At 38.6% G+C, this 18,771-nt stretch overlaps 1 long non-coding RNA gene and 1 pseudogene across 1 annotated transcript in view; one reads left to right on the top strand and one right to left on the bottom strand.

The window, feature by feature from the left end:
• Nucleotides 1-9,713: 9,713 nt before the first annotated feature.
• Nucleotides 9,714-18,771, bottom strand: part of LOC146730211 (uncharacterized) — a 79,897-nt gene continuing 70,839 nt past the window's right edge. Inside the window, exon 2 of the long non-coding RNA XR_014927927.1 lies at nt 9,714-9,754. This is a non-coding gene — a long non-coding RNA (uncharacterized LOC146730211). The remainder of the gene's footprint in view (nt 9,755-18,771) is intronic.
• On the top strand, nt 11,775-17,536 carry LOC146730212 (uncharacterized; annotated as a pseudogene).

The raw sequence follows: 18,771 nt of genomic DNA, 5'->3' as shown, positions 1-18,771 counted from the left end.
GGCTGGCTAAAGTGAAAGGCAGGCAGGTGGCTGGCTAAAATGACAGGCAGACATGTGGCTGACTAAAATGACAGGCAGACAGGTGGCTGGCTAAAATGACAGACAGACATGTGACTGGCTAAAATGACAGGCAGACAGGTGGCTGGCTAAAATGATGGCCAGATAGTTGGCTGGCTATATACTGACAGGCAGGCAGGTTTCTGTCTAAAATGACAGGCAGACAGGTGGCTGGGTAAAATGACGGACGGACAGTTGGTTGGCTATAAAATGATGGGCAGACAGGTGGCTGGCTAAAATGACAGGTAGACAGGTGGCTGTCTAAAATTTCAAGTTGATAGGTGGCTGGCTAAACTGACAGGTAGACAGGTGGCTGTCTAAAATTTCAAGTTGATAGGTGGCTGGCTAAACTGACAGGTAGACAGGTTGGTGTCTAAAATTTGAAGTTGATAGGTGGCTGGCTAAAATGACAGACAGACTGGTGGCTGGCTAAAATGACAGACAGACATGTGGCTGGCTAAAATGACAGACAGACAGGTGGCTGGCTAAAATGACAGACAGACATGTGGCTGGCTAAATTTTCAAGTTGATAGGTGGCTGGCTAAACTGACAGGTAGACAGGTGGGTGTCTAAAATTTGAAGTTGATAGGTGGCTGGCTAAAATGACAGACAGACATGTGGCTGGCTAAATTTTCAAGTTGATAGGTGGCTGGCTAAAATGACAGGCAGACAGGTGGCTGACTAAAGTGACAGGCAGGCAGGTGGCTGGCTAAAATGACAGACAGACAGGTGGCTGGCTAAAGTGACAGGCAGGCAGGTGGCTGGCTAAAATGACAGGCAGACATGCGGCTGACTAAAATGACAGGCAGACAGGTGGCTGGCTAAAATGACAGACAGACATGTGACTGGCTAAAATGACAGGCAGACAGGTGGCTGGCTAAAATGACAGGCAGACAGGTGGCTGGCTAAAATGACAGGCAGACAGGTGGCTGGCTAAAATGACAGGCAGACAGGTGGCTGAATAAAATGACAGGCAGACAGGTCGCTATCTAAAATGACAGGCAGACAGTTGGTTGGCTATAAAATGACAGGCAGACAGGTGGCTGGGTAAAATGACGGACAGACAGTTGGTTGGCTATAAAACGATGGGCAGATAGGTCGCTGTCTAAAATGACAGGCAGACAGGTGGCTGGCTAAAATGACAGACAGACAGGTGGCTGGCTAATATTTCAAGTTAATAGGTGGCTGGCTAAAATGACAGGCAGACAGGTGGCTGGCTAAATGACAGACATACAGGTGGCTTTCTAAAATGACAGACAGACAGGTGGCTGGTTAAAATCACATGCAGACAGGTGGCTGGCTAAAATGACAGGTAGACAGGTGGCTGGCTAAAATGACAGGCAGACAGGTGGCTGGCTGAAATGACAGGCAGACAGGTGGCTGGCTAAAATGACGGACAGACAGGTGGCTGGCTAAAATGACAGGCAGACAGGTGGCTGGCTAAAATGACAGGCAGACAGGTGGCTGGCTAAAATGACAGGCAGACAGGTGGCTGGCTAAAATGGCAGGCAGACAGGTGGCTGGCTAAAATGACAGGTAGACATGTGGCTGTCTAAATTTTCAAGTTGATAGGTGGCTGGCTAAAAGCATGCTGCTTATGTCAATCTATATTCACAATGGAGTTCAGCAAAGTTTGTCAAGTACTTTGTTGTACTGCAAAAGAGACGTTTTAGAAGGGTAACTAAACTAGTTTGTTAATAAAGTAGATTTGTTTAGTAGATCAGAATAATGATGAAACTCCTAAAAGTCTGATTACCGGTAGTTTTAATATAAATGACAATCATGAAATATCTTTAGATAAGGCCTTGCAAAATAAAAGTGTCTGGTCTAATTATTCAGTCAACTTTAAATGACTTTTGAACCAAGGAAGTGAAATGTGCACATTGGAAGATGTTTTTTATTATATATTTACTATTTGACTATTAATATATTAATTAGGGGAACTACCCACATGCTAGAATAGTTTGAATGGGTACGTGCAAGGTACTAGCATTTTTCCTGAATAGTAAAATTTAGAATGGTTTTGTAACTTGCTTCATCAATACACAAAATTAAGAGTCATGAAACATTAATGGTCCAAAGCCATACAGCTGATATAATTAGCCAATTAATATGCAAATTAGATAATTAATATGCATATATTTAAATCAAAAACTACTCAGGTCAGATCATATACCAGAACATTTATGTACCAAGTTTCATTTTAGATATCAGTGGGAGGGACACATACATACCGTTGCACTAACTGCAAAGACTCCCTTCACACATGCGAGTCAACAAGAGACTCAGGACCGTTGCAATGGTATGTTCATCATAACAATGTACACAAGTGTGTATTCCCATGTCAGTAATCTTGTATCTTATTTAATGAGATGCCAATTCACTGACATAGATCCATAATATGACAGAACCCCACACCCTCTCCGTGGCTTTCATTGCGTATGGAAATTATTTTCACAAGTGATGAGGAATATCCTGCGGCCGTGCTTTCACGAGCGAGGCGAGTACAGCAGAATATACCGCATCTCGAATAAAAATAACTGCCATATGCAACGAAAGCCACGGGGAGGGTGTGGGGTTCTGTTATTATTAAAAATATTCCATATTTGATTATTTCATATTAAAGAAAGAACGTGCAACAAACCAGGATGGAATTTAGGTCGGAGAACGCTATTGCCCATTAATATGTTCCAGAATAGTGTCTTGCCCTAGCAACGAGTGTAAGTGTAGAACGTGTGTCACTGTTTGTTATATACCCTATATATAAAATATGTTTTTAAAATGCACTCCCTCACATACGCAAATTCCTCCATAATGTATTCATAACGAAGCCTCTAGATTATGGTCTGGTACTGATCATCAGCACCGGACCATAACGGAGAGCCTCCTGTACTGGACCAGAATAATTGTTCTTCAGTACTGGTCCATAAACTCTTTCTCCTGTACTGGTTCATTATGGAGGGCTGTCATTATGGTCCATAGCTGATGATCGGTACTGGTCCGTTAATGGAGAGCTATCATTATGGACCAGTGCTGGACCATTATGTAAGGTTATCCTTCTAGAAAAAACAGCGCCCTCACACAAAGTGCTCAAGCTCTGTTTACATCAATCCGCCATTTTGAGGTGGCATATTACCGTCTGAACAACAATCGCTCTATGAGATAAAGGGACTGCGTTTCAATCAACCATTCATTCATTTACCGTTGTTTGATTTAGTGGAAACACATATTATTGGTCTACTCCACTCGTCTGAACAACAATCACTCTATGAGATAAAGGGACTGTGTTTCATCCAACCATTCATTCATTTACCGTTGTTTGATTTAGTGGAAACACATATTATTGGTCTACTCCACTCGTCTGAACAACAATCACTCTATGAGATAAAGGGACTGCGTTTCAATCAACCATTCATTCATTTACCGTTGTTTGATTTAGTGGAAACACATATTATTGGTCTACTCCACTCGTCTGAACAACAATCACTCTATGAGATAAAGGGACTGCGTTTCAACCAACCATTCATTCATTTACCGTTGTTTGATTTAGTGGAAACACATATTATTGGTCTACTCCACTCGTCTGAACAACAATCACTCTATGAGATAAAGGGACTGCGTTTCATCCAACCATTCATTCATTTACCGTTGTTTGATTTAGTGGAAACACATATTATTGGTCTACTCCACTCGTCTGAACAACAATCACTCTATGAGATAAAGGGACTGCGTTTCAACCAACCATTCATTCATTTACCGTTGTTTGATTTAGTGGAAACACATATTATTGGTCTACTCCACTCGTCTGAACAACAATCACTCTATGAGATAAAGGGACTGCGTTTCATCCAACCATTCATTCATTTATCGTTGTTTGATTTAGTGGAAACACATATTATTGGTCTACTCCACTCGTCTGAACAACAATCACTCTATGAGATAAAGGGACTGCGTTTCAATCAACCATTCATTCATTTACCGTTGTTTGATTTAGTGGAAACACATATTATTGGTCTACTCCACTCGTCTGAACAACAATCACTCTATGAGATAAAGGGACTGCGTTTCAACCAACCATTCATTCATTTACCGTTGTTTGATTTAGTGGAAACACATATTATTGGTCTACTCCACTCGTCTGAACAACAATCACTCTATGAGATAAAGGGACTGCGTTTCAACCAATCATTCATTCATTTACCGTTGTTTGATTTAGTGGAAACACATATTATTGGTCTACTCCACTCGTCTGAACAACAATCACTCTATGAGATAAAGGGACTGCGTTTCAACCAATCATTCATTCATTTACCGTTGTTTGATTTAGTGGAAACACATATTATTGGTCTACTCCACTCGTCTGAACAACAATCACTCTATGAGATAAAGGGACTGCGTTTCAACCAACCATTCATTCATTTACCGTTGTTTGATTTAGTGGAAACACATATTATTGGTCTACTCCACTCGTCTGAACAACAATCACTCTATGAGATAAAGGGACTGCGTTTCAACCAACCATTCATTCATTTACCGTTGTTTGATTTAGTGGAAACACATATTATTGGTCTACTCCACTCGTCTGAACAACAATTGCCCTATGAGATAAAGGGACTGCGTTTCAACCAACCATTCAATCATTTACTGTTGTTTGATTTAGTGGAAACACATATTATTGGTCTACTCCACTCGTCTGAACAACAATTGCCCTATGAGATAAAGGGACTGCGTTTTAACCAACCATTCAATCATTTACTGTTGTTTGATTTAGTGGAAACACATATTATTGGTCTACTCCACTCGTCTGAACAACAATCGCTCTATGAGATAAAGGGACTGCGTTTCAATCAACCATTCCTTCATTTACCGTTGTTTGATTTAGTGGAAACACATATTATTGGTCTACTCCACTCGTCTGAACAACAATCGCTCTATGAGATAAAGGGACTGCGTTTCAATCAACCATTCATTCATTTACCGTTGTTTGATTTAGTGGAAACACATATTATTGGTCTACTCCACTCGTCTGAACAACAATCACTCTATGAGATAAAGGGACTGCGTTTCAATCAACCATTCATTCATTTATCGTTGTTTGATTTAGTGGAAACACATATTATTGGTCTACTCCACTCGTCTGAACAACAATCGCTCTATGAGATAAAGGGACTGCGTTTCAACCAACCATTCAATCATTTACTGTTGTTTGATTTAGTGGAAACACATATTATTGGTCTACTCCACTCGTCTGAACAACAATCGCTCTATGAGATAAAGGGACTGCGTTTCAATCAACCATTCCTTCATTTACCGTTGTTTGATTTAGTGGAAACACATATTATTGGTCTACTCCACTCGTCTGAACAACAATCGCTCTATGAGATAAAGGGACTGCGTTTCAATCAACCATTCATTCATTTACCGTTGTTTGATTTAGTGGAAACACATATTATTGGTCTACTCCACTCGTCTGAACAACAATCGCTCTATGAGATAAAGGGACTGCGTTTCAACCAACCATTCATTCATTTACCGTTGTTTGATTTAGTGGAAACACATATTATTGGTCTACTCCACCCGTCTGAACAACAATCACTCTATGAGATAAAGGGACTGCGTTTCAACCAACCATTCATTCATTTACCGTTGTTTGATTTAGTGGAAACACATATTATTGGTCTACTCCACTCGTCTGAACAACAATCGCTCTATGAGATAAAGGGACTGCGTTTCATCCAACCATTCATTCATTTACCGTTGTTTGATTTAGTGGAAACACATATTATTGGTCTACTCCACTCGTCTGAACAACACTCACTCTATGAGATAAAGGGACTGCGTTTCTACCAACCATTCATTCATTTACCGTTGTTTGATTTAGTGGAAACACATATTATTGGTCTACTCCACCCGTCTGAACAACAATCACTCTATGAGATAAAGGGACTGCGTTTCAACCAACCATTCATTCATTTACCGTTGTTTGATTTAGTGGAAACACATATTATTGGTCTACTCCACTCGTCTGAACAACAATCACTCAATGAGATAAAGGGACTGTGTTTCATCCAACCATTCAATCATTTACTGTTGTTTGATTTAGTGGAAACACATATTATTGGTCTACTCCACTCGTCTGAACAACAATCACTCAATGAGATAAAGGGACTGTGTTTCATCCAACCATTCAATCATTTACTGTTGTTTGATTTAGTGGAAACACATATTATTGGTCTACTCCACTCGTCTGAACAACAATCACTCTATGAGATAAAGGGACTGCGTTTCATCCAACCATTCATTCATTTACCGTTGTTTGATTTAGTGGAAACACATATTATTGGTCTACTCCACTCGTCTGAACAACAATCACTCTATGAGATAAAGGGACTGTGTTTCTACCAACCATTCATTCATTTATCGTTGTTTGATTTAGTGGAAACACATATTATTGGTCTACTCCACTCGTCTGAACAACAATCGCTCTATGAGATAAAGGGACTGCGTTTCAACCAACCATTCATTCATTTACCGTTGTTTGATTTAGTGGAAACACATATTATTGGTCTACTCCACTCGTCTGAACAACAATCACTCTATGAGATAAAGGGACTGCGTTTCAACCAACCATTCATTCATTTACCGTTGTTTGATTTAGTGGAAACACATATTATTGGTCTACTCCACTCGTCTGAACAACAATCACTCTATGAGATAAAGGGACTGCGTTTCAACCAACCATTCATTCATTTACCGTTGTTTGATTTAGTGGAAACACATATTAATGGTCTACTCCACTCGTCTGAACAACAATCACTCTATGAGATAAAGGGACTGCGTTTCAACCAACCATTCATTCATTTACCGTTGTTTGATTTAGTGGAAACACATATTATTGGTCTACTCCACTCATCTGAACAACACTCACTCTATGAGATAAAGGGACTGCGTTTCAACCAACCATTCATTCATTTACCGTTGTTTGATTTAGTGGAAACACATATTATTGGTCTACTCCACTCGTCTGAACAACAATCACTCTATGAGATAAAGGGACTGCGTTTCAACCAACCATTCATTCATTTACCGTTGTTTGATTTAGTGGAAACACATATTATTGGTCTACTCCACTCGTCTGAACAACAATCGCTCTATAAGATAAAGGGACTGCGTTTCAACCAACCATTCATTCATTTACCGTTGTTTGATTTAGTGGAAACACATATTATTGGTCTACTCCACTCGTCTGAACAACAATCACTCTATGAGATAAAGGGACTGCGTTTCAATCAACCATTCATTCATTTACCATTGTTTGATTTAGTGGAAACACATATTATTGGTCTACTCCACTCGTCTGAACAACAATCACTCTATGAGATAAAGGGACTGCGTTTCAACCAACCATTCATTCATTTACTGTTGTTTGATTTAGTGGAAACACATATTATTGGTCTACTCCACTCGTCTGAACAACAATCACTCTATGAGATAAAGGGACTGCGTTTCAACCAACCATTCATTCATTTACCGTTGTTTGATTTACTGGAAACACATATTATTGGTCTACTCCACTCGTCTGAACAACAATCGCTCTATGAGATAAAGGGACTGCGTTTCAATCAACCATTCATTCATTTACCATTGTTTGATTTAGTGGAAACACATATTATTGGTCTACTCCACTCGTCTGAACAACAATCACTCTATGAGATAAAGGGACTGCGTTTCAATCAACCATTCATTCATTTACCATTGTTTGATTTAGTGGAAACACATATTATTGGTCTACTCCACTCGTCTGAACAACAATCACTCTATGAGATAAAGGGACTGCGTTTCAACCAACCATTCATTCATTTACCGTTGTTTGATTTAGTGGAAACACATATTATTGGTCTACTCCACTCGTCTGAACAACAATCGCTCTATGAGATAAAGGGACTGCGTTTCAACCAACCATTCATTCATTTACTGTTGTTTGATTTAGTGGAAACACATATTATTGGTCTACTCCACTCGTCTGAACAACAATCACTCTATGAGATAAAGGGACTGCGTTTCAACCAACCATTCATTCATTTACCGTTGTTTGATTTACTGGAAACACATATTATTGGTCTACTCCACTCGTCTGAACAACAATCGCTCTATGAGATAAAGGGACTGCGTTTCAATCAACCATTCATTCATTTACCATTGTTTGATTTAGTGGAAACACATATTATTGGTCTACTCCACTCGTCTGAACAACAATCACTCTATGAGATAAAGGGACTGCGTTTCAATCAACCATTCATTCATTTACCATTGTTTGATTTAGTGGAAACACATATTATTGGTCTACTCCACTCGTCTGAACAACAATCACTCTATGAGATAAAGGGACTGCGTTTCAACCAACCATTCATTCATTTACCGTTGTTTGATTTAGTGGAAACACATATTATTGGTCTACTCCACTCGTCTGAACAACAATCGCTCTATGAGATAAAGGGACTGCGTTTCAATCAACCATTCATTCATTTACCATTGTTTGATTTAGTGGAAACACATATTATTGGTCTACTCCACTCGTCTGAACAACAATCGCTCTATGAGATAAAGGGACTGTGTTTCAACCAACCATTCATTCATTTACCGTTGTTTGATTTAGTGGAAACACATATTATTGGTCTACTCCACTCGTCTGAACAACAATCACTCTATGAGATAAAGGGACTGCGTTTCAACCAACCATTCATTCATTTACCGTTGTTTGATTTAGTGGAAACACATATTATTGGTCTACTCCACTCGTCTGAACAACAATCACTCTATGAGATAAAGGGACTGCGTTTCAACCAACCATTCATTTTTTTACCGTTGTTTGATTTAGTGAAAACACATATTATTGGTCTACTCCACTGTCGAGCTAAGTTTAATGTCTTGTACTGCTTTATTAACCTCACTAGATCTTCACTGATTGTGTTAATAGTTTGGCGCTATTTTACGGCCAAGGAGATGGCTATTTATTCGTATAGTAAACCGAATGTGTGGGATTGCGTTAATAAATCATTTTCTGGATCCATACTCCTGACATTGTATTGGCTAGAACCATTGTTAAATTTTAAAAACAATTTTTTCGAGAGACCTTTCGATAAGTAATTGTTATTTTTCAATTGGCATATCAAAATTATGAACAGAACATGTTCTATATTCACCAAAAAATAATGTTGCACACATGAACTTGAAACAAAAGAAACGATCTGATTCAAATGACCTGTATCCATGACATTTATTGTATGCTAGATTATTAATATATACATTACTGATTTATTGAAATTAACAAATTTTAAGGATATTGAGATATTATAAAAATTTAAAATGTTATAAAATTTGATTGCGAAATTTAGGTATAATTATAATTAGATTTACAGTATTTTGTTAATTTTTTTTTGCTCAAAATGAAACTAAATAAATACATTATATTTACATAGTGGGAATGTAACTTTAAATGAACATATACAATTAATCACTAATGGAACCAACATTTCTTTATCTGTGTTCATTATAAGTTGCCACATATCTTCAGTCATAGTGTCTGCAGTGTAATTCTTTCGTGCTCTCCATGCATAATAAATCTGGCAAAATCCTCTGGTTCTAGAATACTCTGGTTTCTTTTTTCCTCCTCATAGATGTTTTTGTGGAATTGTCGCTGAGAATAAAAGGAAGTGAACGTAATGTGAATGATGCACATACACTGTACCTGTATAGCACACTTTTGATCAACAACATTGAAAACGTGTTATGTTCGAGTTAACATGCATAGTGATTAAATAGTTCTGGCCTCACAGTAACTATATTTTGTTTATTTATTGTGTCGTCAATTACAAGATCATATTTTACTATCAAATACATTTCATGTATTTTCATTTTTTTAGATTTTAGATGTCGTGCTCATTATGATCGCCATCTTTTGAAATCCACTCATTCTATGAAAAAAATACGTGATGACGCCAACTTTGAAAATAGTATCCCGGAAAGTTTCGTCAATACCCAGCAAAAACATATTACAGAGAAGTCTGCAGAAACAGCATCTGATGAAACTTTGAGTTGTAATGATGAATTTGGTTATAATGATGATTAAAGCTGTGATGATGAATTTATTTTGCGACAAAGCCAAGATGCACAAATGGATGACGATATGGAAAATGAGCAAGCTGTACAGAATGAGTATGCAGAATTCATGTCAGAAGAGTCTACAACTTTCCCTTTCAGAATGAGTATGCAGAATTCATGTCAGAAGAGTCTACAACTTTCCCTTTCAGAATGAGTATGCCGAATTCATGTCAGAAGAGTCTACAACTTTCCCTTTCAGAATGAGTATGCCGAATTCATGTCAGAAGAGTCTACAACTTTCCCTTTCAGAATGAGTATGCCGAATTCATTGTCAGAAGAGTCTACAACTTTCCCTTTCAGAATGAATATGCCGAATTCATGTCAGAAGAGTCTACAACTTTCCCTTTCAGAATGAGTATGCCGAATTCATGTCAGAAGAGTCTACAACTTTCCCTTTCAGAATGAGTATGCAGAATTCATTGTCAGAAGAGTCTACAACTTTCCCTTTCAGAATGAGTATGTCGAATTCATGTCAGAAGAGTCTACAACTTTCCCTTTCAGAATGAGTATGCCGAATTCATGTCAGAAGAGTCTACAACTTTCCCTTTCAGAATGAGTATGCTGAATTCATGTCAGAAGAGTCTACAACTTTCCCTTTTCCCAGTAAATTATTTTTCTTGTTATACTGTTATGCCAATAACCCACAACGTCCAAAGGTAAGTTCTCATTAATTACCGGGGATAATTGCTGAGATAGTGTGATGCCCATATAAGGGCTTTGATATGTATTTCAATGTTACATGCCCATACTTTTTGACGTTTTACGTTTTCTTTTGATGTTTGGTTGACTATTTAGTTATTTTATGTTGTCCCCAAATAACACTAGTGTAGGATCATTTAAAAACTTTGATGAATCATTATTGCTATTAAAAACCCCAATTATTTCCTGGGTAATTGACGGGTGTTCGTGAATACTCTTAATAGTAATATTCGCCAATAGATTATCACTTGAGTGCTATATTTACATGAAACACTAGTATATCACTAGAAACAAGCACAAGTGTTTGTACGAGTTTGAACCTTTTCACGTGAATTTATTCGTTATAGTATAGTATTGACAATACACTTTAATAATCTATAGTAATCATATATATCTATATATATACATTTTGTTTAACTCAAATTTGACAGATTTCCGCAAAACTTATTATGTTGTGTACAGGTCACGTGATTTGAACACGTACAATACCTTACAGCAACTCCAGGCACTGATTTGACGCCGAAGTAGTGCTAGATGTTGATAACTTACTACAATAGGTTACACACTTTGTTTTCACATTTACATTAGTTGTTACAAATAATGCAGACAGCATGTAGGCAATTTGAAGCTCACCGGAAGGAAAGCTCCGCCCATAAAAGCGGCGGTACATTAGTTTTGAATTTCTCCTCCAATAAACGATCGAGGCTCTCAACTTAGTTTCCTACAATTTGCGTCACGTTTTATTTCAGTGAGAGGGGCGCATAAAGTGGCGGCACTGTAAAGAACGTTAGTTAGAGCATGGTTCTTCTAGTAACCGTGGTTGGAGTTATTTTACAGAACCAGCTGACCGACTGATCATGGCAGAATTATTGATCAAAGTGCATTATTCCTACTATGGAAATATCCGTATCACGCCGATGTATATAACTGAAAGCTGTCTGCAACAAATGTCCTATGAAGACTTCATCCAGTATATCAATAATGAAATTGAATACATAAGTAGAATGGGTGCTATTCGGTTATTAGTTCTTGACGATGAGAACCAAAAGGTTGATATCCCACCCAATAATCGCTTTAAACAGCAACACACGATCATATGGAACAACATTATGTTCAAAGCTATTTGTTGTTGATGGCAACTCGCCGGCAGTAATAAAGGCAAGTGTTTCTGTAGGCGACAGTCATCCACTCACAGCTACTGGTCGAAAACGCAAACTCTGCTTTCAAGAAAAAGATTTAGAACAGATTCCGACAAGCAAAGGTCAAACATTGCTAGACCGAGAAGGCTAACTTAACGAGAAACTTGACGTACTTTCTCAACTTAAGACCGCCGTTGAACGAGAGTTGGCCGATTTAAAATCAACGACGCCACCATTGCCTGTATTGACACTCCCGGGTTTGAATGCTGTGGGGGCCACGTGCGCTCAATGTCACCATAAAGGCCACAAAGAATCTGAAAACAGGAAGAAAGCTGTCTGCTGTTATGAACCCTGCCCTGGATTCATGTATTGTGGGCGTCGTCTTGACAAACATAGAGAACATAGTGACTTGATACGGCAGGTAGATGTAAACATAGAGAACATAGTGACTTGATACGGCAGGTACATGTAAACATAGAGAACATAGTGACTTGATATGGCAGGTACATGTAAACATAGAGAACATAGTGACTTGATACGGCAGGTGCATGTAAACATAGAGAACATAGTGACTTGATACGGCAGGTACATGTAAACATAGAGAACATAGTGACTTGATACGGCAGGTACATGTAAACATAGAGAACATAGTGACTTGATACGGCAGGTACATGTAAACATAGAGAACATAGTGAATTGATACGGCAGGTACATGTAAACATAGAGAACATAGTGACTTGATACGGCAGGTACATGTAAACATAGAGAACATAGTGACTTGATACGGCAGGTACATGTAAACATAGAGAACATAGTGACTTGATACGGCAGGTACATGTAAACATGGAGAACATAGTGACTTGATATGGCAGGTACATGTAAACATAGAGAACATAGTGACTTGATACGGCAGGTACATGTAAACATAGAGAACATAGTGACTTGATACGGCAGGTACATGTAAACATAGAGAACATAGTGACTTGATACGGCAGGTACATGTAAATATAGAGAACATAGTGACTTGATACGGCAGGTACATGTAAACATAGAGAACATATCGACTTGATACGACAGGTACATGTAAACATAGAGAACATAGTGACTTGATACGGCAGGTACATGTAAACATAGAGAACATAGTGACTTGATACGGCAGGTGCATGTAAACATAGAGAACATAGTGACTTGATACGGCAGGTACATGTAAACATAGAGAACATAGTGACTTGATACGGCAGGTACATGTAAACATAGAGAACATAGTGAATTGATACGGCAGGTACATGTAAACATAGAGAACATAGTGACTTGATACGGCAGGTACATGTAAACATAGAGAACATAGTGACTTGATACGGCAGGTACATGTAAACATAGAGAACATAGTGACTTGATACGGCAGGTACATGTAAACATAGAGAACATAGTGACTTGATACGGCAGGTACATGTAAACATAGAGAACATAGTGAATTGATACGGCAGGTACATGTAAACATAGAGAACATAGTGACTTGATACGGCAGGTACATGTAAACATAGAGAACATAGTGACTTGATACGGCAGGTACATGTAAACATAGAGAACATAGTGACTTGATACGGCAGGTACATGTAAACATAGAGAACATAGTGACTTGATACGGCAGGTACATGTAAACATAGAGAACATAGTGACTTGATACGGCAGGTACATGTAAACATAGAGAACATAGTGACTTGATACGGCAGGTACATGTAAACATAGAGAACATAGTGAATTGATACGGCAGGTACATGTAAACATAGAGAACATATCGACTTGATACGGCAGGTACATGTAAACATAGAGAACATAGTGAATTGATACGGCAGGTACATGTAAACATAGAGAACATATCGACTTGATACGGCAGGTACATGTAAACATAGAGAACATAGTGAATTGATACGGCAGGTACATGTAAACATAGAGAACATATTGACTTGATACGGCAGGTACATGTAAACATAGAGAACATAGTGACTTGATACGGCAGGTACATGTAAACATAGAGAACATAGTGACTTGATATGGCAGGTACATGTAAACATAGAGAACATAGTGACTTGATACGGCAGGTACATGTAAACATAGAGAACATAGTGACTTGATACGGCAGGTACATGTAAACATAGAGAACATAGTGACTTGATACGGCAGGTACATGTAAACATAGAGAACATAGTGACTTGATACGGCAGGTACATGTAAACATAGAGAACATAGTGACTTGATACGGCAGGTACATGTAAACATAGAGAACATAGTGACTTGATACGGCAGGTACATGTAAACATAGAGAACATATCGACTTGATACGGCAGGTACATGTAAACATAGAGAACATAGTGACTTGATATGGCAGGTACATGTAAACATAGAGAACATATCGACTTGATACGGCAGGTACATGTAAACATAGAGAACATAGTGACTTGATACGGCAGGTACATGTAAACATAGAGAACATAGTGACTTGATACGGCAGGTACATGTGAACATAGAGAACATATCGACTTGATACGGCAGGTACATGTAAACATAGAGAACATATCGACTTGATACGGCAGGTATATGTAAACATAGAGAACATAGTGACTTGATACGGCGGGTACATGTAAACATAGAGAACATATCGACTTGATACGGCAGGTACATGTAAACATAGAGAACATATCGACTTGATACGACAGGTACATGTAAACATAGAGAACATAGTGACTTGATACGGCGGGTACATGTAAACATAGAGAACATAGTGACTTGAAACGGCAGGTACATGTAAACATAGAGAACATAGTGACTTGATACGGCAGGTACATGTAAACATAGAGAACATAGTGACTTGATACGGCAGGTACATGTAAACATAGAGAACATAGTGACTTGATACGGCAGGTACATGTAAACATAGAGAACATAGTGATTTGATACGGCGGGTACATGTAAACATAGAGAACATATCGACTTGATACGGCAGGTACATGTAAACATAGAGAACATATCGACTTGATACGGCAGGTACATGTAAACATAGAGAACATAGTGACTTGATACGGCGGGTACATGTAAACATAGAGAACATATCGACTTGATACGGCAGGTACATGTAAACATAGAGAACATATCGACTTGATACGGCAGGTACATGTAAACATAGAGAACATAGTGACTTGATACGGCGGGTACATGTAAACATAGAGAACATAGTGACTTGAAACGGCAAGTACATGTAAACATAGAGAACATAGTGACTTGATACGACAGGTACATGTAAATATAGAGAACATAGTGACTTGATACGGCAGGTACATGTAAACATAGAGAACATATCGACTTGATACGGCAGGTACATGTAAACATAGAGAACATATCGACTTGATACGACAGGTACATGTAAACATAGAGAACATAGTGACTTGATACGGCGGGTACATGTAAACATAGAGAACATAGTGACTTGAAACGGCAGGTACATGTAAACATAGAGAACATAGTGACTTGATACGGCAGGTACATGTAAACATAGAGAACATATCGACTTGATACGGCAGGTACATGTAAACATAGAGAACATATCGACTTGATACGGCAGGTACATGTAAACATAGAGAACATAGTGATTTGATACGGCGGGTACATGTAAACATAGAGAACATATCGACTTGATACGGCAGGTACATGTAAACATAGAGAACATATCGACTTGATACGGCAGGTACATGTAAACATAGAGAACATAGTGACTTGATACGGTGGGTACATGTAAACATAGAGAACATAGTGACTTGAAACGGCAGGTACATGTAAACATAGAGAACATAGTGACTTGATACGGCAGGTACATGTAAACATAGAGAACATAGTGATTTGATACGGCGGGTACATGTAAACATAGAGAACATATCGACTTGATACGGCAGGTACATGTAAACATAGAGAACATATCGACTTGATACGGCAGGTACATGTAAACAGAGAACATAGTGACTTGATACGGCGGGTATATGTAAACATAGAGAACATATCGACTTGATACGGCATGTACATGTAAACATAGAGAACATATCGACTTGATACGGCAGGTACATGTAAACATAGAGAACATAGTGACTTGATACGGCAGGTACATGTAAACATAGAGAACATAGTGACTTGATACGGCAGGTACATGTAAACATAGAGAATATAGTGACTTGATACGGCAGGTACGTGTAAACATAGAGAACATAGTGACTTGATACGGCAGGTACGTGTAAACATAGAGAACATAGTGACTTGATACGGCAGGTACATGTAAACATAGAGAACATAGTGACTTGATACGGCAGGTACATGTAAACATAGAGAACATAGTGACTTGATACGGCAGGTACATGCAAACATAGAGAACATAGTGACTTGATACGGCAGGTACATGTAAAAATAGTTACGTACGATATTTACGCAGTTACTAACAAAAACGCAGTTTACCCGTGTCATTAAGCCGTGTTTATTAAAAGTATTCCCCGGGCAGTATAACGGGACAGAGGGTCGAAGTAGAATGCTCCTTGATGTCAGATTATTGAAAGTAGCACTGAATGGACGACTACCTCCTGTCACCATGGACGCCTACCTCCTGTCACCATGGACGACTACCTCCTGTCACCATGGACGACTACCTCCTGTCACCATGGACGACTACCTCCTGTCACCATGGACGACTACCTCCTGTCACCATGGACGACGACGTCGAATTTCCCCGTTTATTGAAAATGGGAAAACTGAAATCAGGGTATGACGACAAGTCAGTTGATGAAAAACATCATGAAGAATGGTCTCCAGTCAAATCACAGTATGATAAAGACAATCAAATCAAAACTGGAACTACACCACATGCTGCTAACACCCCAACTCGGCCAGAAATCCATCCTGGATATCCCACCGACGTTTATGGTAGGACATTTCCATCGCCTGCAATGTCAACTCCTTATACTCAGTGGTTACCTCCACCCATTTACCCGAACCCATACAAGTATGGTATGTTGCCGGGCTACAATTGTACACCGTTTTCTCCCCCAGGACGAGCTACGGCGACTTATCAACAGCATACGCTTACACCAATGGATGTGAATCCCGATATGAATCGTCCAACTTCGATATATAACGCATTTGAAGCTAATCTACGACCAAGTGAGTATCATTCGACAACAACCCGTACTGAAACAAATCCACTGCCGAGCGTGTATCGTCCTACAACTACCCATAACGCGACTGGGACTAATTCATATAGCGACACACATACACCGGTAACACCGTTAGACTGTATTTATCATCCCCTACCAAAAATGCAAGTGAAGCCAATACACCGCCGACTGTGTACCATGCCAACACTCCGGTCTGTAGTAGCACTGAAACCGGCGTACCAACTTGTCGTGATTGAATTGTCTGTTAGTTTGTTTGTGAAACTATTTTGAGATTTGACTTGTGTTGGTATTTCTTATATCAATTTGTTTTATTCCACACGATGTTGTAAAATTTAATATTTTATCCGAAAACAACTACGATATTTATGTTCGAAATATTTGATCATTTTACGTCCACTTTGAAAACTACCTGATGCTAAAACATTTGATAATTTTGCATGAATCTTTTACATCATGATGATCATGCAGGATATTTAAACAGCACTGCCCAGGTTATCACAATTTGTCGAATTTGTACAATTAAAGTCTGGTACAACATTGCACTTTCTGTGATTGTATAAGCAGGGTATAGATGACGTTATGAACTAAAACAAATACACATTAGCTTGTAATTGAAATAACCCATATGGCGTTTTATTCAACAAGATTATATGGTGCTTTTTTCATGAAGAATACAGTGCATTACAATTTCAGAGATAATCCACCTCTGCTGAATCATTTAGCTCCATGGTTGAATGAAAAGAAAATACAACACATTAAAACACATGGTAGTATAAATGTGTGATTAACTTATACTTGATAAAAAGGTGTAGCTTCACACGTGACCGGCCTCTGTAGTGAACTGTCTACATAAAGTGAGACTGTGATTAACTTATACTTGATAAAAAGGTGTAGCTTCACACGTGACCGGTCTCTGTAGTGAACTGTCTACATAAAGTAAGACTGTGATTAACTTATACTTGATAAAAAGGTGTAGCTTCACACGTGACCGGCCTCTGTAGTGAACTGTCTACATAAAGTGAGACTGTGATTAACTTATACTTGATAAAAAGGTGTAGCTTCACACGTGACCAGCCTCTGTAGTGAACTGTCTACATAAAGTGAGACTGTGATTAACTTATACTTGATAAAAAGTTGTAGCTTTACACGTGACCGGCCTCTGTAGTGAACTGTCTACATAAAGTGAGACTGTGATTAACTTATACTTGATAAAAAGGTGTAGCTTCACACGTGACCAGCCTCTGTAGTGAACTGTCTACATAAAGTGAGACTGTGATTAACTTATACTTGATAAAAAGGTGTAGCTTCACACGTGACCAGCCTCTGTAGTGAACTGTCTACATAAAGTGAGACTATGATTAACTTATACTTGATAAAAAGGTGTAGCTTCACACGTGACTGGCCTCTGTAGTGAACTGTCTACATAAAGTGAGACTGTGATTAACTTATACTTGATAAAAAGGTGTAGCTTCACATGTGACTGCCTCTGTAGTGAACTGTCTACA

Source organism: Saccoglossus kowalevskii, chromosome 20 (assembly GCF_978046115.1).
Source record: "Saccoglossus kowalevskii chromosome 20, keSacKowa6.1, whole genome shotgun sequence".
Classification (NCBI taxonomy): domain Eukaryota; kingdom Metazoa; phylum Hemichordata; class Enteropneusta; family Harrimaniidae; genus Saccoglossus; species Saccoglossus kowalevskii.
This window is presented reverse-complemented; position numbering and strand designations above follow the sequence as displayed.